The following is a 21,323-nucleotide window of genomic DNA, read 5'->3' on the forward strand; positions in this document are numbered from 1 at the left end:
TGCATTCCTACTTCATGCTAATAGTTTTAAATGCAATTTCTCTTTTCTGATGATTTTACAAAATTCTTAGCTCTCAAATTTTTTCAAGAAAGTGTTATTTCAGTTCCCATTTTAAGAAATGTTTGCAAATGTTTCACTATTTATCCTTTGATATCTTCACAAATTTCTCCTTAATATTTTAGTAAAATTATTGAAAGAATATTTTTTCTCATTCCCATTCCATTTAAAAAACAATAACACTATTGGTATTGAGTTGGTTATAACGCAAATTTGCTGAGAAATGAATAATTAACGGCATTTCGGTTCAGCCAATCGAAATAAAATTTCAGATATCTTTACTTGAAGATATACGTTCGGTACTGTGGCAATTTAAAACAGAAGAGTTAACGTGACAGTCATGGTTACGGAGACTGTAAAGACATTTCAAAATGTGTTAATGGAAAAATCTATTTTTTGACTATGCAAATTGATCAGCGCATTAAAAACGATAAATAGCGGTGGAACGATACATTTATGACGAAAACTGTGACGTAAAATATTTGCAAAGACCACCATTGTAAAAGACCAATGGCAACATGAAAGATTAGAGGAAAAAGAAGCCTTTTATTGGAATTACAAGTTTTCATTGTGCCTACCTTCGCGGATGTTAACGCATTGCACGCGGGAGATTGTTGATAACAATGACAATAACATCGCAGGAAGAATGTTATAACATCACGTTGTATGCTATCTTTCAACTCTATCAAATATCGTGGATTTGCACCTTAGATTTCAGATAACTCGCGAACCAGAAATCCATCGAAGTGCGGCGAGGGATAGCGGTGGCTACGAAGCTGCAAAAGTATGAGAGATGACTTTATCATGAAACGCTAATCACGTTGAAAACTTGTAACTTCAATAAAAGGATTTTTCCTGTCCTGTCTTGTGTTATCGTTTGTCCATTACGCTGCTCTTTGTTTCAAATGAGTTTGGTATTGACTGGTATTTTGGTATTTGGTGATTTTCGTCATACGTGCATCGTTGCAATTCCATTTATGAATTTTCAATGCATTGATCAATTTGCACAGGAAAAAAAAATGGCTGTTGTCCCTTGAAAATTTCGGAATTTTTTCACTGTAACCATAAAAGCTGTATTGTTTTAATACATTACAGTCTCCAGCACACACCTTCATATAACAATAACCAAAATTTCATTTCGATTGGCTCAGGGGATAGGCCGCTAGGGGTTCATATATCAGGAAAGGTATTCTACGACCACCGTGTACAGGTGTATGCATATCTATCTATCTATCTATCTATATATATATATAATTATAAGTAAGGTTGTAAGCAAAAACGAAAAAAGACCAATTTTGGTCAAAATTTTGCGCATTGTGCTGCAAAATTAAGGAAATTAGAAGATAAATTTTAGTACGAAAGCCAAAATTTTACCAAAAACTGTGGCTTCGTGAAAACTCCAACATAAGCATATTTAGTTGCTATGAAATGTGTGAAAGAGGAGAAAAAATATTTGAATATTTACAAGTTAAATTAATAAAAAAGCTATATGCTAAACAAATTAGGAAATTTTTAACACAGTAAAAAAACAAATCAATTGAACGAGATAAAATAAAGATAGTAGCCTATATGCTAAACGAAAAAAGTAGATTATAAAACACAGTAAAATACTAATCAATTGATCAAGGTAAAATATACAAAATATTGAAATTTAGAAGCGGTAAATGGTTAATTAGCCGAGTTCGAAGTTCATTTTGGCTTTTCAAGGGAAATTTTTTAAAATGAATTTCGAACCAAGCCAACTCCATTACGCGTTTCGCCGAAACAGACAATTGAAACTTTGAGCGACAAATTTTTAATGAATTAAATAAACTATGTCAAAAACTTCAATCTCAATTCTATGTTCCAATTTCCCAACGCGTCCGCATATATTGATACATTAAGGTGTAAAAAATGGAAAGGCAATTCCGATGTACAGAAAGAAAAAAATAAATAGCGGTATGTTATTAGTTAAAATATACAAGAACTTATGGGTTGGACCTGCGAGCTTTAAGAATTAAAACTTTGCAAAGGAACCGTAAATTATATTTAAATCAAAAAGGAAAAAAATAATAAATAAGACGACAAGCAGCATGGGTCTTGCTAAGACCTAGAAAAACTTTAAGATAAAAAATTATAAAAAATAGACCTGAAACAAAGCTGTCTTCTTTGGTGACGAGGAAACTCGATAAGGGCTTGCAAACCCCCTAGCGCTTCCATTGCCCTCCAACTTGTTGGATGAGGTAGAAAGGGGGGAAAACAATGTCACTGGGCAATAGCCAATGTCAAATGACTGTCCGTTGGCGGCAACCAACCTCATAGCAAAAAGGGAGCGAAAGGCGTTGAAAAATGTGGAAAAAGTTCAAAATGGTGTCTTGTCGTAGTAGTTTAAGGAGGAAAAAAGACGTTGTGACAAGAATTACCTGTGCATTTATACATTATATCTTCAGAATCAGCCATCCACTTTATACCGTCCATTGGGCTTTAAGTATAATATTTCATTATCTAACTCAAACAATATAAAAATTGGTAAGGATAATGCCAGCTTTTTTAGAGTATTTTAAATTATTTTTTGAGAAATGAGGTTATTTTTCAAAGTTATCACGAAGTATAGTACTTCTCCTTGAAGGTGTTTTGCTGCATTGCAGATTCTTTTAATTCTAAGCAGCTGTGAGTAAATTGTGTTGAGGATGACTCTTTTAGAAATATTGGAATTCCAGTTAGTTAATTTAAGTGTTGAAAAGTTGAATTCTCTTCGTTTGTCATAGACTTTTAAAAAATTGTAATCTATAATATGCAAATCAAGGTAGATTATATTATGTTGCATGGTATTTGTAGTATTAAGTTTTAGGCATGAAGGGTAGATATTAGCATTTTCTATCTTGTTGAAGTTGTTGAAGGCTATTACATCATCAATATATCGAAAGATGTGTTGGTAAAATTTATGATCTTCCTTACCGAGTGAATTTATTAAAGTTAATTCTTTTGTAAAAAGGAATAATTCACAGACAGAACTTCAAAAGTTACCTTCCATTGGAATTCCCTGTATTTGTTTAAAGATGTTGTTGTTAAATTGAACAAAATTATGGAAAAGTACGCATGAAAGAAAAAGTTGCCATTTTTCAGTATTTAATATGTAAGGATCTTAAGTTTTACTAACGTTTATTTTATTTTAAATCTTTACTATCACTTCTTATTTTCTACTTCCGGCCAGAATTATAAGCGTGAAGGTTTTTATGCAAAGTTTGTCTGGCGAACGCCAAGTACTTAAGTTGTGGCTTTTTGCCAAGCAAGAGGGAGAGGAAGCAGTGTGTTCGAAGCAGGCCGCTTACCTTAGAAGTTACGCAGTTGCTATTTGCCTTCCAGGCCAGAGGTTTTAATCCTCTTGATAAATTAAACGTATTGTAGTGTTCACAGTCTCTGTGCTACATACGCTTCCTGTTATTATAAGGCCAATCTTCCACGTGTATTATTCTAAAGTTAAATTAGAGTTTAGTTTTATTTTGATATCTTTTGCGTTAGACCCCGAGTGGAGGGTCATTGTATTCCGAAGTACGGAAGTCATTGTATATAAAGAAAAATAAAGGGGTTTGCATACCCTTCGTATGTATCCTGTCTACTTACTACAATTAGTGAACATAGCTTTAGTAAGCTCTCTGTTCCTAGTCAGGTCCTTGTATGTTCCCGAAGAAGATTAGAAGAAACATTGAACCTGATAGTGGCGCCCAACGAAGAAGAATAACCATGGCCGAGTTTCAAGAAGAACCTGTGCTGCCTGAAGAAACGGCTCAGAATCCAGAAATGCCAGCTGCCGCCCTGGAAGGATTTGGGTACATCGTCCAGACCATGCGCGCTTCGATGAAACCAGAAGCAACATTTAATGGAAACTCACCGGTAACCAGTTTTTTGGAAAAATTGGATGACCACTTCATGCTCTACCCCGTGCACGAGTTTCAAAACGTTACCTTAGCTACCAGCGCTTTGAGGGGCCAAGCGCTTAACTGGTTCAAATGTATCGGCAGAAGTCTCTTGGGTCAAGCAGGAAGTCCCACCTATACTTATGAAAATTTCAAGACTGCCCTACTAAAAGCCTTCCCTGTTGTAAGGGATCGTGCGAAATTAGAAACGGAACTTTTTAGTATATATCAACAAAGAATCGAAAACCTCTCGAGCTTTATTTTAAGAAAAAATCACGTTTTCAAGCTCTTGTATGGAAACCGTCCGGATCCTGAAATAATTCAAGTGATTTTGCCGAGGTTACTACCCCAAGTGCAAGACTTTATTGAATTGAGAAATCCGACTACACTGGAAAAATTATTTGAGCTAGCAATCCAGTTTGAAAGTAGAAGAACGGCGGACGTCGAAAGAAGACGCCAATATCAACAGCGAAACCAATTTGGTACGCCAAGACTACAGCAAACTCAAGCATACGGCTACGGAGAAAAAGCGAATCAGTGGGCAAGGAAACCCGAGCATTCAAAAACAGCCGGCAAACGTCGACAGTTCAATAGCAACCCAGGAAAAAAGTCTCAAGGCCAGGGGAAAAATAAGGAAAGCACGGAAAGGAAAAATAATTTAAACTAAAACGGATTTCTGCTGACGAGAGGGTGCGGAAATCCGAAGGCCACGAAAACCCCTCTTCCTACAAGTTAAATACAGTAATGGTGAAAAATTTGACTCTTCCGAAGATTGAAGTGTTGGTGAATAACATCCCAGCCACCGCACTCCTGGATACAGGCGCGCAGTGTTCCTGTGTGGCAGAAGATTTTTTTAGAAAGTATTTTCGCAAATACCGCATATATAATGCGGATAATACGACAGTATTAGCGGCGCAAGGAGAACAATGTAAGTGCGTAGGTAAAGTACCTTTGTATATCCGTATCAAGGACGAACAAGTAAAGGTGATGTTTTTTATAGTAAAGAATTTGCAAGCACATTTGATCTTAGGAATAGACTTTCTTTCAGGCGCACAAGCTACACTGGATTTCAATGAAGCGTCCCTTAAGCTGACAATGAAACCAGTGCGTGTAGAAAAGGTTGAACCGCCAAGGTTAAATCTTGACCACCTGCCTAATGACGAGCAAGATAGAACCCGACAAGTGGTAAGTGAATTTGCTTCGTTATTTAGTGATATTCCAGGATTTACTCAGGTTACTAACCATAGTATTGATACCGGAGATGCATTGCCAGTTCGTCAAAAACCATACCGGTATGATAAGAATAAGGAAAAAATTATAGAATGGCATATTACCGATATGCTACGCAAAAAGATCATAACGCCCATCTCAAGTAGTTATGCTAGCCCGGTGGTTTTATGTAAGAAAAATAATGATTATCCTTTGGAGCATCCAAAAAGGTGGAGATTCGCTATTGATTACCGTAAATTAAATTCCATAACGAAATATCCGGTATATCCGTTGCCGATCATAGAAGAAATTTTAAGGAACATAAAATCAACCAAATTTATGACGACTTTAGACTTAACGACTGGTTATTTTCAAATAGGGGTGAGGCCTGAGGACGTGCCTAAGACTGCTTTTATAACCAAGTCTGGCACTTATGCATTTTTGCGTATGCCGTTTGGCCTTTCAGGGGCCCCAGCAACATTTCAGCGATGCATGGACATTGTGTTAAGACCTGTTCTTGGAAAGTCCACATTTATCTATTTAGACGATATCATTATTACTAGTGATAATCTAGACCAACATGTACAGGATTTAAGACAGGTGTTTTCTTTATTAAATGAGGCCGGTCTAAAAGTTAATGTCGAAAAGTGCAAATTTGCAGCCCCTGAATTAAAATATTTAGGTTACAAAATATCGCAAAAAGGGATCGAGACAGATGAATCAAAAATAATCGCTGTACAAAAGTATCCGACTCCAAACACGGCAAAGAAGCTCTCTTCTTTTCTAGGACTTTGTTCATATTATAGGTCCTTTATAAAAGATTTTGCGGCTATCGCTGAGCCATTGTTAAAATTAAAAAGGAAAAAGGCAAGATTCTCGTGGACGGCCGAAGCCAATAGTGCTTTCGAAAAATTAAAACAAGCATTAACGCAAGCCCCTGTGTTAAAATTTCCTGAAAAGGATAAAAATTTAGAAATTTCAGCGGATGCTTCGGATTATGCGGTAGGAGCGGTACTTTCGCAAAATCAGCAGCCCGTGGCATTTTTTAGCCGAACTTTAAATCAAACACAAAGAAACTATTCCGCGACCGAGAGAGAGGCACTTGCAGTTCTGTTAGCAGTGCAAAAGTTCCGAGTCTATTTTGGAAAGGCGCCGATAACGGTATACTCTGATCATGCGGCGGTAACTAGATTGTACTCAGGAAAAAATTTATCAAGGTTAATAAGATGGGCACTCAAGCTGCAAGAATATAATCTGGTAATCAAGCATACCCCCGGAAAGGAAAATATCGTAGCAGATGCCCTATCACGAATTAAATTAGACGAACAGGGTAATACCGTAAAAGTTGCAATGCTTACAGCGTGTACAATAAATTCCCGAGAAACTGTAATAACAGAACTGGGTAAGGATCTTGAGTTTGGAAGTATTTATGAGTATTTGAAGGATCCTGAAAATTTTAGCCACCAGGATATTGTGGCGATAAGAAATAGGGCGGCCCATTACGAACTAATAGATGGTCTATTATTCTACACAAAAACTACGAATTCCAACAACGAATTTCGACCTGTTATCCCAGCTAGTCTTAGATTAAATATCCTTCATGAGCTCCATGACAGCCCTTTAGCTTCTCATGCTGGTATTCGAAAAACTATCCAACGCGTACGCGAGGCAGTCTACTTTCCTGAACTGCAAAAGTTAACAAGGGCGTATGTCCAGTCCTGCCCAACATGTCAAGCCGTTAATTATATTAATTTCCGCCCGGCCGGGTTTCTAAATAGTATTAAATCCGAATTTCCAAATGAAATAATTGGCATCGATTTATTGGGCCCTTTCCCAAAAAGTTAGTTAAATAAAAGTCGCTATCTCCTTGTTATGGTTGATCATTTTAGTAAATGGACCGAAATTGTTCCCTTAAAACGAGCCTCCGCGAAATTGGTTACCGATTCTATTTTAAATAAATATATTTTAAAATACGGGGCGCCCCTAAAAGTTATATCGGATAATGGTCCTCAATTTGTAAATAATATATTTGAAGACATGTGCCAAAAACTGGGCATACGTCATTTAAAAATGGTCCCGTATCGGCCGCAATCAAATATAGCGGAACGGGTCAACAGAAATATAGTGAAAATTATCCGTAGTTATGTTAAAAATTTTCATAAAAGCTGGGATAACTATGTCAATGAATTTGCTTCGCCTTTAGGACCGCAAAACATGATACAACGGGCAAAACTCCTGCTGAGTTATTTCTAGGCAGAAAGATTATAACACCGTTAGATAAACTATTTTATGTGCAACAAAGAGCCCCAGAATTTAAAATGGGTGATATAGAAAAACTAATAAAAGAAGCAAAAAAGAATACGGAAGTAGCACAAAGAAAACAGACATTATATTATGATTTGAAACGACGGGGAGTAACTTATAAAGTAAGGGATGAAGTTTTAAAAATTAAGCATTCACTTTCTTCAGCACCAGAAGATAAAACTGCCAAATTTTTTCCACGATTTGAAGGACCATATGTTATAGAAAAAATAACTCACGCTGTTGTAGTGTTAAAAGCCAGAAACGGTGAAACCTGTTCCGCAAACATTGATCAAATCAAGCCCTACTTCGATCGTAATAAAATGCAAATCTTTTCAGATCTTTTGCAGGATCCGGCACGGCAGACACCGCAGGTACAAGTTCCAGAGGTGAAAAAACGACAAGTACAAGGGCAAGCCAATGAGAGACAGAAGCAAGTGAAAAGAAAATTGCCCCGCGGAAAAATGGAAGGTAGCAAGAAAAAGAAGCCGTTCCACCGTCCAGAAAACAGAGTTCACGAACACCCCCAGAATGAAGAAGGGAGAAGGACGATGTATGTGAAGAGGACCAGGAGAAATGACGGCAACTATAACCCGGCTTTAAAACGGAAGATCTACTCATCCGACAGAACTCTCCGCAGCAAAAGTCGCCGAACTGCGGAAGGGCCATCAGCGGCGGAGGAAAAAGTACAAGAAAAATTTGAACGGCCAACAACGAGGTCCAAGCAGGATCACGACAGAAGTTTCCCGGTTCCGCCCAGACCAGCTGCCATCAAACGGCAAAGACCACAAGCAGAGGAGAAAAGGAAAGTATTCAAGGGTGGCCGTACTGGTGAGAAAAGGAAGCTTCCAGAGGAAAGCACTGAAGGGCGAGCCCGTACAAGAAGGAGGATAAACCAAGCTACTATCTGCTATACCTTTAAAGACTGGGCCCAGAAAAGGATGTCCGAATATTACAAAGATAAGTAAAATTTTATGTTACTTTGCAAACTTAAGTTAATCTTTCATTCTTACTGCAAGTGGCAGATTTCAAGAAGTTTTACCTCATGCGAGGTCTACCTTTATCGCCAAAAGGGCGAGAAATGAGTTGTGACCGATTTTCTTATTATGTTTTTCAATTACTCGCGCGTAAAACTAAAGTTGATGTATAATAGCGTTGTGTAAAGACTTAAATATTGTAAAAAGTTATTGTATAAATTTTATTTAAAACATTCTAGCAAGAAAGAAGTTTTAGTCTGAAAGACTTTTTGAAATGTAGTATTATTTCAATGTAGAAAGAATTGGCACTTGCTTTGAAAAGAACAGAAGTTAACAATGTACTACTAATGTATGTTTTCAAATGTGTAAAATTAACGGCATGTTGATATGTTCTTATATACATGTGAACTGTTATTTTAAATGTTAAGAAATACCGTGATATGGTAAAAGTGAAAGTAATGTTAAAAATTTGTTATTCGTGTGACTGTAAAGATTAAATCATGGCGAATATGTGGTAAAGGTTGAATGATGTAGTTAGGCTCTCTGACGCTACACTTTAGAGTTAGCCACTTTTAGAATAGTACCTCAGGGTTTAGAGTTGAAAGTAGGGTGTGTTAAGAGGTCTCGTTATGTTGAATTTTAACACGTTAGTGTTTTGATTATAGGAGGAAGTGTGGCACACGTAGACAGAAACACATTCGTGTTTGGTGTTCTTTTACAACACATGTCAGAGAGCACGGGGAGAGATAATTAAAATAGTCATGAATGAAATAAGAATGTTAAGAGAAGTATATTCTATATGTTATTTGCAATGTCATTGTGTAACATTTCATTAAACTAGTTTTCCTTCCAGATCTCTGGAAGGAACCAGAATTGAATAAAGCTCCTGGTTAGATGCAGTACAGATGAAAAAAAGATTGTTGTATATCCTGGGAGCTGATATTGTATCAAATTTCTTTCTTTTAAATTTCTAGTTTCTAGGGAAGTTGTGTTTGTAAAAGGTTGGCCTCGCGTTAGATTCTAGAGCTAAAAGTTTTCAACAAGGTCGTTTTAGACCTCAGTTTCAAACTAATTAACTCTGGCGGGAAGTATGTAAGGATCTTAAGTTTTACTAACGTTTATTTTATTTTAAATCTTTACTATCACTTCTTATTTTCTACTTCCGGCCAGAATTATAAGCGTGAAGGTTTTTATGCAAAGTTTGTCTGGCGAACGCCAAGTACTTAAGTTGTGGCTTTTTGCCAAGCAAGAGGGAGAGGAAGCAGTGAGTTCGAAGCAGGCCGCTTACCTTAGAAGTTACGCAGTTGCTATTTGCCTTCCAGGGCAGAGGTTTTAATCCTCTTGATAAATTAAACGTATTGTAGTGTTCACAGTCTCTGTGCTACATACGCTTCCTGTTATTATAATGCCAATCTTCCACGTGTATTATTCCACGTGTATATAAATTTAGGTAAGTTAAATTAGAGTTTAGTTTTATTTTGATATCTTTTGCGTTAGATTCCGAGTGGAGGGTCATTGTATTCCGAAGTACGGAAGTCATTGTATATAAAGAAAAATAAAGGGGTTTGCATACCCTTCGTCTGTATCCTGTCTACTTACTACAATTAGTGAACATAGCTTTAGTAAGCTCTCTGTTCCTAGTCAGGTCCTTGTATGTTCCCGAAGAAGATTAGAAGAAACATTGAACCTGATAAATATTGTAGAAATTTGTGGAAATAATTCGGGAAAAGCAAGTAAACTTTTATGAATTTCTGCAAATGGTAAAGTAGTATAAAGGTTTTCAAAGTCGTAGCATTGGATATGTTCTATTTAAGTGTATTTAAAGTATTTAGAACCTGTTCGTTACTTGAAATCATCCAGTTGCAATGTAGATCTTTAAAATCATAATTATTAATGAAGTCACTTACTATTCGTAGTTTTTGCTCAAAGAGATAATCTATTTCTTTAAGATAACTTTTTGTACTATTGGCAATGAACCTAAATTTGATCAGTCTTATGAAATTTTGGTAGTGCGTATAGAGTTGCAAATCTGTTATTATATTTCCGGGGAAGGATTTTAAGTTTTTTATGTAGTGCATTAAATTTGAGAAGAATCTTAGTGTTGGTAGTAATCTTTTGGTAGGTGCAAGTGTTATTCAATTCATTATTCAAAAGGTCCAAATAAAACTATTTTTCAAATCACACTAAAATTATTGCTAGCTTTGTCAAACTTTTTGATGATAAAGTTATCTTACTGTTTCTGAATAAGAATTTCTAGATGCTTTTTATTGTGTAAATAATTGAAATTGGGTAACTTGAAAAGGATAAGCTAAAATTCTTTAATTAGTGCAGCCATCCATTCAAGGTGTTGGTGTGTGTATTTAATAACGGCAAAGCACACTAGGGCTATCTGCCTAAGGGGGAATGCCTTCGTGGAGGACTTTCTAAGGGAAACTGGCTCGTATACACGTTACACATGGGGAAAACCACGAAAACACCCATGCAGCCAGCCCGTTCGCGGGATTCGAACCTCAGACCGAACTACCAGTGTTTAGCGACTTTACCGCTCGGCCGCTGGTGGGCTCCCTTCCATTCAAGAAAAGTAGTAGTAGGTAAATTGGATCTATTACTACCTAAAATGATAAATTTATCAAGATCATTATTGAATTGTTTAAGGCTAAAGTGCTTATTAGTACTGAAAGTAGGGCGAAATTTAGTGCCAAGTTGCATATATATATATACACACATGTATATATATATAAAATAATAGTAGGTAGAAGCATTGCAGCGATCTTGCTAAAACGTTACCAGGAGTTCATAGTTTACTAGTTCTTAGTTCATATTTTAGTAATACAGCGTTGAACTATTTCGTGGAGCTACAGCTCCTGGTAACTTTTTAGCAAGATCGCTGCAATGTTTCTACCTACTATTATTTCATATCTTTTTGCAGCATTATGCGCAAACATTTTTAAGACCAAATAGGTCTTACGTCTCATTGCAAATGGATGATCTCTAGTAATGAACTAGTTCTTAAAACTCTGAATTCACTTCAAATAGAACATATCCAATGCTACGACTTTGAAAACCTTTATACTTCTCTACCACTCGAAGAAATTTTTACAAGTTTACTTGCTCTTCCAGATTTATTTCCACAAATTTCTACCATTCTCAGCAACGAAAAATGGCAGCTATTCCTAACCAGCGTACTCTTCAATAATTTTATTCAATTTGACAATTACATATATAAACAAGTTCAGGGAATACCTATGGGCGGGAATTTTTCAACTTCAGTTTGTGAATTATTCCTGTTCACTAAAGAACTGACTTATGTAAGTTCACTCAGTACGGAAGAAAGTCTCTTTTTCCAGCACATCTATAGATATATCGATGATATCATAGCATTTAATAACTACAACAAAATAGAGATCGCTAATATCTACCCTGCTTGCTTAAAACTTAATAAAACCAATAAAGAACAGCATAATGTAGTCTACCTTGATTTACATATTATAGATTTCCATTTTATTAAAATTTACGATAAAAGAAGAGAATTTAATTTTTCCACACTTAAACTCACTAACTGGAATTCAAATATTTCCAAAAGAGTCATAATTAACACAATTTATTCATAGCTACTTAGAATGAAAAGAATTTGCAATACTGCGGAACACTTACAAGAAGAAATACTATACTTCGTAACCATTTTAAAAGGTAACCAAATACCACATAAAATAATTGAAAATTCCCTTACCAAAGCTGGCATTAGCCTTACCTATTTATAGATTTTTTGAGTTAGATAATGATTTTTTATACCTAAAGCTACGGACGGTTTAAGAAGGATGGCTAATTCAGAGAATCTATTGTAAAAATGTACAGGAAATTCTTGTTTATTCATTCTCTTTCCTCCAAAAAATTGTTGGCACTTTAATCTTAAATACTATTGTGTACATATTTTTAAATTTTTAAATTTCTAGAATGGCCAATTTTACTGCTTTTATTAACAAATCGGGCTCTTTTAATTTTTCATAGTAGCTTGATCGCCCGCTAGCTTGAAGAATTACGACTTTTTTAACAAATGACTGTTTTTTCCTTTTTCTCATGCTTTAATGGTCAAGTTTTTATAGTTTTAGCTGAATTTGCCATTTTCACTTCGAAAAAATTTTTTCCATCCTACTACAAGCCAAGCGCTATTTTTTGAGATCTTTACACGGTTTCCGAGGTTTCCGGCCCCCTTCGATAAGAGGAGACGAGTTGCAGATAACGAAAATCACTTCGCATTGGCTAAACGCCCACAGCACTTTGCTCCCCCCTACGTACGTCATCCAAAATAAGACGCTAGCAGCCATTTTTCAACAAGATTTTCAGAGGGAAAGCTTTGCATCGCCAAAGGTCAGTTTTTTGTTTCTTTTGTTAAAACTTTTTCTTGGTTTTAGCAAGACCCACTGAGTTTGTTCTTTTCTTAATTATTTTTTATTTTATATTAATTACATGTTTTCTTACAGTTTTCTAAAATCTATTATTTTAAAATTAAATTGTTAATCTTTTAGCTTGCAGGCCCAGCCCGTAAGTTTTTGTATTTTTAGGACTAATAGCTCATCGCTATTTATTTTCGTTTTGATTTTAATTTTAGACTAGATTTAGGAATTTTTGATTTTGATTAACATATTTTAACACCTTAATGTGTCATTCTAAGCGGACGCGTCGGGAAATTGGAACAGAGAATTGAGACTATTAAAATTTCCAAGACACTTTGTCAAAAAAATTTTTTTAGCGAAAAAGTTTCAATTGTCTGTTTCGGCGAAACGCGTAATGGGGTTAGCTTGATTCGACGTTCAAATAAATGAAATTTCCCTTGAAAAGCCTGTTTGGAAGTCGAATTGGGCTAATTTACCATTTTCCGCTTACTTTTTAACTTTTTCTGTTTTTTAATTTTATGTTTTACATGTCTAATGATTTGCTTTTCATGTGTATTAATTTTTGAAAACGTTTTAAACGTTTTGGAGCAGCAGCTCTTGGTAACTTTTAGGCGAGCTTTCTACAATTTTTATATTTTACTTATTTTGCAGCATATTGCGCAAGATGTTTTCTAGACCAAAATTGGTTTTTCTAAAATTGTTATTACTGCTTTGCTTGATAAATTATTTCTTTTTCGCAGCTATTAGCGCAAAAAAGTGTCAGTAAGTTCTGATGTATTCAGTTTTTCAGGTTTTTGAGCTTTAGCTTGTAAGTTGCCGGGAACTGTTAACAGTTCCACTTTCACGATAGGTTAGTCTTCCTCCCAAAAAACACTGTAAAGCAGGCTAGCTCCCTCTTTACTTTCAATTACTGGCTCAGATAAATAACATAAAAATAATTAAATGAAGCAACCAGCTTTGAAAAACCTGTAAGGCTAATGCTACTCCGCTTCCTTCTACTGCAAGTAAAACACAATCACTTTGAAAGACATACAATTGCATCTACCAAATCACCTGTAAAGAATGTTATCTCACATATATAGGTCAAACAAAAAACCCTCTCAACCTCAGAATTAATAACCATAGATCTCATATCAAAAGATTTAAAAATAAAAACAATAATAGCACCAAAGATCATCAACTTACAGCTATTCTTGAACATTATAATCAACATAATTTTGATCACATAGAAATTAACGTGCTTGATATTGTTCCAAACACCAAACTTCGACTGTTTAAGGAATCGATTTACATACTTCAAAATAAGTCACTTTATCCTTACGGACTCAATGCATATCTCAGTAATACCACTAATAGGCAGCACGAGATCTCTATATATGGACAATTCAGATTTTTTAGCACTACTACTTACAGAGGAACTAGAGGAGGTGATGCTAAAAACAAAAATTTTTTTTCGTCACAAGATCTGAAATTAATTATTCACAATCTTAATTCCTACCTTGGACATCAAGACTTCGCAAAAAATGCCATTAAACTTCTTCATACCTTTAAGAATACTACCTTGTGGAATCTGATTAAAACAGTAAATCAACCGTCTCATTGCTTCAAAATAGTCAAGGATCTTATTTTAGACTTCTGCAATTTTAAACTAAAAAACAGTAATTTTTTTCACAAAAAACGTTTTTGTACTATTCAGTTCAAACACCCATCTTACGATAAGTTCAAAATTCCTAGCATTTTTAAAAAATATCAGCACTTGCTTCCTAACCAACCACTCCAGATTAAACCCTGTTTTAAATTTGAAAAAACCTTGGGTCAACTAGTTATTAACCACCACGTTATAAAAGATCATAGCACATGTAACTGCCATATGCCTATCTACAAAAAATATGTCGATCCTTTCCACCAACATATTGTCGCAGGAGATCTTAATATTGTAGAAAATATTGAATTACGTAACCTTATGCAACTTGGCACCAAATTTCGTCCCACTTTCAGTCTTAATAGACACGTCTGCCTCAAACAATTCAATAATGACTTGATAAATTTATTATTATTGCTAGTACAAGATCCAATTTACCCACTACAACTTTTCTTGAATGGAAAGCTGCACTTATAAAAGAATTTCAATGTTTGCTGTTCAAGACGCCTACTTTCAAATCTTTACACAATAAAAAACGCCTGGAGGATCTCATTCAAAAATTGCAATAACTTTATCATCACAAAGATTGACAAAGCAAGCAACAATTTTAGTATTATTTGACAACACTTCTACTACAACCTTCTGCATAAAGAGTTAAATAACACTTGCACTTACCAAAAAATAACTTCCAGTACTCAGATTCTTCTAAATAAATTTAAAGCACTACATAAAAGACTTAAAATACAACCCCAGAAATATAACAACAGGTTTGCAAATCTCTATGCCTTACCGAAATTTCATAAGTCTCCAATTAAATTCAGGTTCATAGCTAATAGTACAAAAAGTTATCTCAAAGAAATAGATTATCTCTTTGCGCAAAAACTTCGTATGATTCGTGAACTAATCAATAACTATGATTTTAAGGGTTTGCATTGCAACTGGATGATCTCTAGTAATGAACTAGTTCTTAAAACTCTGAATTCACTTCAAATAGAACATATCCAATGCTACGACTTTGAAAACCTTTATACTTCTCTACCACTCGAAGAAATTTTTACAAGTTTACTTGCTCTTCCAGATTTATTTCCACAAATTTCTACCATTCTCAGCAACGAAAAATGGCAGCTATTCCTAACCAGCGTACTCTTCAATAATTTTATTCAATTTGACAATTACATATATAAACAAGTTCAGGGAATACCTATGGGCGGGAATTTTTCAACTTCAGTTTGTGAATTATTCCTGTTCACTAAAGAACTGACTTATGTAAGTTCACTCAGTACGGAAGAAAGTCTCTTTTTCCAGCACATCTATAGATATATCGATGATATCATAGCATTTAATAACTACAACAAAATAGAGATCGCTAATATCTACCCTGCTTGCTTAAAACTTAATAAAATAAATAGAGAACAGCATAATGTAGTCTACCTTGATTTACATATTATAGATTTCCATTTTATTAAAGTTTACGATAAAAGAAGAGAATTTAATTTTTCCACACTTAAACTCACTAACTGGAATTCAAATATTTCCAAAAGAGTCATAATTAACACAATTTATTCACAGCTACTTAGAATGAAAAGAATTTGCAATACTGCGGAACACTTACAAGAAGAAATACTATACTTCGTAACCATTTTAAAAAGTAACCAAATACCACATAAAATAATTAAAAATTCCTTTACCAAAGCTGGCATTAGCCTTACCTATTTATAGATTTTTTGAGTTAGATAATGATTTTTTATACCTAAAGCTACGGACGGTTTAAGAAGGATGGCTAATTCAGAGAATCTATTGTAAAAATGTACAGGAAATTCTTGTTTATTCATTCTCTTTCCTCCAAAAAATTTTTGGCACTTTAACCTTAAATACTATTGTGTACATATTTTTAAATTTTTAAATTTCTATAATGGCCAATTTTACTGCTTTTATTAACAAATCGGGCTTTTTTAATTTTTCATAGTAGCTTGATCGCCCGCTAGCTTGAAGAATTACGACTTTGTTAACAAATGACTATTTTTTCCTTTTTCTCATGCTTTAATGGCCAAGTTTTTATAGTTTTAGCTGAATTTGCCATTTTCACTTCGAAAAAATTTTTTCCATCCTACTACAAGCCAAGCGCCATTTTTTGAGATCTTTACACGGTTTCCGAGGTTTCCGGCCCCCTTCGATAATAGGAGACGAGTTGCAGATAACGAAAATCACTTCGCATTGGCTAAACGCCCACAGCACTTTGCTCCCCCCTACGTACGTCATCCAAAATAAGACGCTAGCAGCCATTTTTCAACAAGTTTTTCAGAGGGACAGCTTTGCATCGCCAAAGGTCAGTTTTTTGTTTCTTTTGTTAAAACTTTTTCTTGGTCTTAGCAAGACCCACTGAGTTTGTTCTTTTCTTAATTATTTTTTATTTTATATTAATTACATGTTTTCTTACAGTTTTCTAAAATCTATTATTTTAAAATTAAATTGTTTATCTTTTAGCTTGCAGGCCCAGGCAGTAAGTTTTTGTATTTTTAGGACTAATAGCTCATCGCTATTTATTTTCGTTTTGATTTTAATTTTAGACTAGATTTAGGAATTTTTGATTTTGATTAACATATTTTAACACCTTAATGTGTCATTCTGAGCGGACGCGTCGGGAAATTGGAACAGAGAATTGAGACTATTAAAATTTCCAAGACACTTTGTCAAAAAAATTTTTTTAGCGAAAAAGTTTCAATTGTCTGTTTCGGCGAAACGCGTAATGGGGTTAGCTTGATTCGACGTTCAAATAAATGAAATTTCCCTTGAAAAGCCTGTTTGGAAGTCGAATTGGGCTAATTTACCATTTTCCGCTTACTTTTGAACTTTTTCTGTTTTTTAATTTTATGTTTTACATGTCTAATGATTTGCTTTTCATGTGTATTAATTTTTGAAAACGTTTTAAACGTTTTGGAGCAGCAGCTCTTGGTAACTTTTAGGCGAGCTTTCTACAATTTTTATATTTTACTTATTTTGCAGCATATTGCGCAAGATGTTTTCTAGACCAAAATTGGTTTTTCTAAAATTGTTATTACTGCTTTGCTTGATAAATTATTTCTTTTTCGCAGCTATTAGCGCAAAAAAGTGTCAGTAAGTTCTGATGTATTCAGTTTTTCAGGTTTTTGAGCTTTAGTTTGTAAGTTGCCGGGAACTGTTAACAGTTCCACTTTCACGATAGGTTAGTCTTCCTCCCAAAAAACACTGTAAAGCAGGCTAGCTCCCTCTTTACTTTCAATTACTGGCTCAGATAAATAACATAAAAATAATTAAATGAAGCAACCAGCTTTGAAAAACCTGTAAGGGTAATGCTACTCCGCTTCCTTCTACTGCAAGTAAAACACAATCACTTTGAAAGACATACAATTGCATCTACCAAATCACCTGTAAAGAATGTTCTCTCACATATATAGGTCAAACAAAAAACCCTCTCAACCTCAGAATTAATAACCATAGATCTCATATCAAAAGATTTAAAAATAAAAACAATAATAGCACCAAAGATCATCAACTTACAGCTATTCTTGAACATTATAATCAACATAATTTTGATCACATAGAAATTAACGTGCTTGATATTGTTCCAAACACCAAACTTCGACTGTTTAAGGAATCGATTTACATACTTCAAAATAAGTCACTTTATCCTTACGGACTCAATGCATATCTCAGTAATACCACTAATAGGCAGCACGAGATCTCTATATATGGACAATTCAGATTTTTTAGCACTACTACTTACAGAGGAACTAGAGGAGGTGATGCTAAAAACAAAATTTTTTTTTTCGTCACAAGATCTGAAATTAATTATTCACAATCTTAATTCCTACCTTGGACATCAAGACTTCGCAAAAAATGCCATTAAACTTCTTCATACCTTTAAGAATACTACCTTGTGGAATCTGATTAAAACAGTAAATCAACCGTCTCATTGCTTCAAAATAGTCAAGGATCTTATTTTAGACTTCTGCAATTTTAAACTAAAAAACAGTAATTTTTTTCACAAAAAACTTTTTTGTACTATTCAGTTCAAACACCCATCTTACGATAAGTTCAAAATTCCTAGCATTTTTAAAAAATATCAGCACTTGCTTCCTAACCAACCACTCCAGATTAAACCCTGTTCTAAATTTGAAAAAACCTTGGGTCAACTAGTTATTAACCACCACGTTATAAAAGATCATAGCACATGTAACTGCCATATGCCTATCTACAAAAAATATGTCGATCCTTTCCACCAACATATTGTCGCAGGAGATCTTAATATTGTAGAAAATATTGAATTACGTAACCTTATGCAACTTGGCACCAAATTTCGTCCCACTTTCAGTCTTAATAGACACGTCTGCCTCAAACAATTCAATAATGATCTTGATAAATTTATTATTATTGCTAGTACAAGATCCAATTTACCCACTACAACTTTTCTTGAATGGAAAGCTGCACTTATAAAAGAATTTCAATGTTTGCTGTTCAAGACGCCTAATTTCAAATCTTTACACAATAAAAAACGCCTGGAGGATCTCATTCAAAAATTGCAATAACTTTATCATCACAAAGATTGACAAAGCAAGCAACAATTTTAGTATTATTTGACAACACTTCTACTACAACCTTCTGCATAAAGAGTTAAATAACACTTGCACTTACCAAAAAATAACTTCCAGTACTCAGATTCTTCTAAATAAATTTAAAGCACTACATAAAAGACTTAAAATACAACCCCATAAATATAACAACAGGTTTGCAAATCTCTATGCCTTACCGAAATTTCATAAGTCTCCAATTAAATTCAGGTTCATAGCTAATAGTACAAAAAGTTATCTCAAAGAAATAGATTATCTCTTTGCGCAAAAACTTCGTATGATTCGTGAACTAATCAATAACTATGATTTTAAGGGTTTGCATTGCAACTGGATGATCTCTAGTAATGAACTAGTTCTTAAAACTCTGAATTCACTTCAAATAGAACATATCCAATGCTACGACTTTGAAAACCTTTATACTTCTCTACCACTCGAAGAAATTTTTACAAGTTTACTTGCTCTTCCAGATTTATTTCCACAAATTTCTACCATTCTCAGCAACGAAAAATGGCAGCTATTCCTAACCAGCGTACTCTTCAATAATTTTATTCAATTTGACAATTACATATATAAACAAGTTCAGGGAATACCTATGGGCGGGAATTTTTCAACTTCAGTTTGTGAATTATTCCTGTTCACTAAAGAACTGACTTATGTAAGTTCACTCAGTACGGAAGAAAGTCTCTTTTTCCAGCACATCTATAGATATATCGATGATATCATAGCATTTAATAACTACAACAAAATAGAGATCGCTAATATCTACCCTGCTTGCTTAAAACTTAATAAAATAAATAGAGAACAGCATAATGTAGTCTACCTTGATTTACATATTATAGATTTCCATTTTATTAAATTTTACGATAAAAGAAGAGAATTTAATTTTTCCACACTTAAACTCACTAACTGGAATTCAAATATTTCCAAAAGAGTCATAATTAACACAATTTATTCACAGCTACTTAGAATGAAAAGAATTTGCAATACTGCGGAGCACTTACGTAAAGAAATACTATACTTCGTAACCATTTTAAAAAGTAACCAAATACCACATAAAATAATTAAAAATTCCTTTACCAAAGCTGGCATTAGCCTTACCTATTTATAGATTTTTTGAGTTAGATAATGATTTTTTATACCTAAAGCTACGGACGGTTTAAGAAGGATGGCTAATTCAGAGAATCTATTGTAAAAATGTACAGGAAATTCTTGTTTATTCATTCTCTTTCCTCCAAAAAATTTTTGGCACTTTAACCTTAAATACTATTGTGTACATATTTTTAAATTTTTAAATTTCTATAATGGCCAATTTTACTGCTTTTATTAACAAATCGGGCTTTTTTAATTTTTCATAGTAGCTTGATCGCCCGCTAGCTTGAAGAATTACGACTTTTTTAACAAATGACTGTTTTTTCCTTTTTCTCATGCTTTAATGGCCAAGTTTTTATAGTTTTAGCTGAATTTGCCATTTTCACTTCGAAAAAATTTTTTCCATCCTACTACAAGCCAAGCGCCATTTTTTGAGATCTTTACACGGTTTCCGAGGTTTCCGGCCCCCTTCGATAATAGGAGACGAGTTGCAGATAACGAAAATCACTTCGCATTGGCTAAACGCCCACAGCACTTTGCTCCCCCCTACGTACGTCATCCAAAATAAGACGCTAGCAGCCATTTTTCAACAAGTTTTTCAGAGGGACAGCTTTGCATCGCCAAAGGTCAGTTTTTTGTTTCTTTTGTTAAAACTTTTTCTTGGTCTTAGCAAGACCCACTGAGTTTGTTCTTTTCTTAATTATTTTTTATTTTATATTAATTACATGTTTTCTTACAGTTTTCTAAAATCTATTATTTTAAAATTAAATTGTTAATCTTTTAGCTTGCAGGCCCAGCCCGTAAGTTTTTGTATTTTTAGGACTAATAGCTCATCGCTATTTATTTTCGTTTTGATTTTAATTTTAGACTAGATTTAGGAATTTTTGATTTTGATTAACATATTTTAACACCTTAATGTGTCATTCTGAGCGGACGCGTCGGGAAATTGGAACAGAGAATTGAGACTATTAAAATTTCCAAGACACTTTGTCAAAAAAATTTTTTTAGCGAAAAAGTTTCAATTGTCTCTTTCGGCGAAACGCGTAATGGGGTTAGCTTGATTCGACGTTCAAATAAATAAAATTTCCCTTGAAAAGCCTGTTTGGAAATCGAATTGGGCTAATTTACCATTTTCCGCTTACTTTTTAACT

Source organism: Stegodyphus dumicola, chromosome 3, assembly GCF_044657685.1.
Source record: "Stegodyphus dumicola isolate Sdum_Otavi_A_Nest chromosome 3, ASM4465768v1".
Classification (NCBI taxonomy): domain Eukaryota; kingdom Metazoa; phylum Arthropoda; class Arachnida; order Araneae; family Eresidae; genus Stegodyphus; species Stegodyphus dumicola.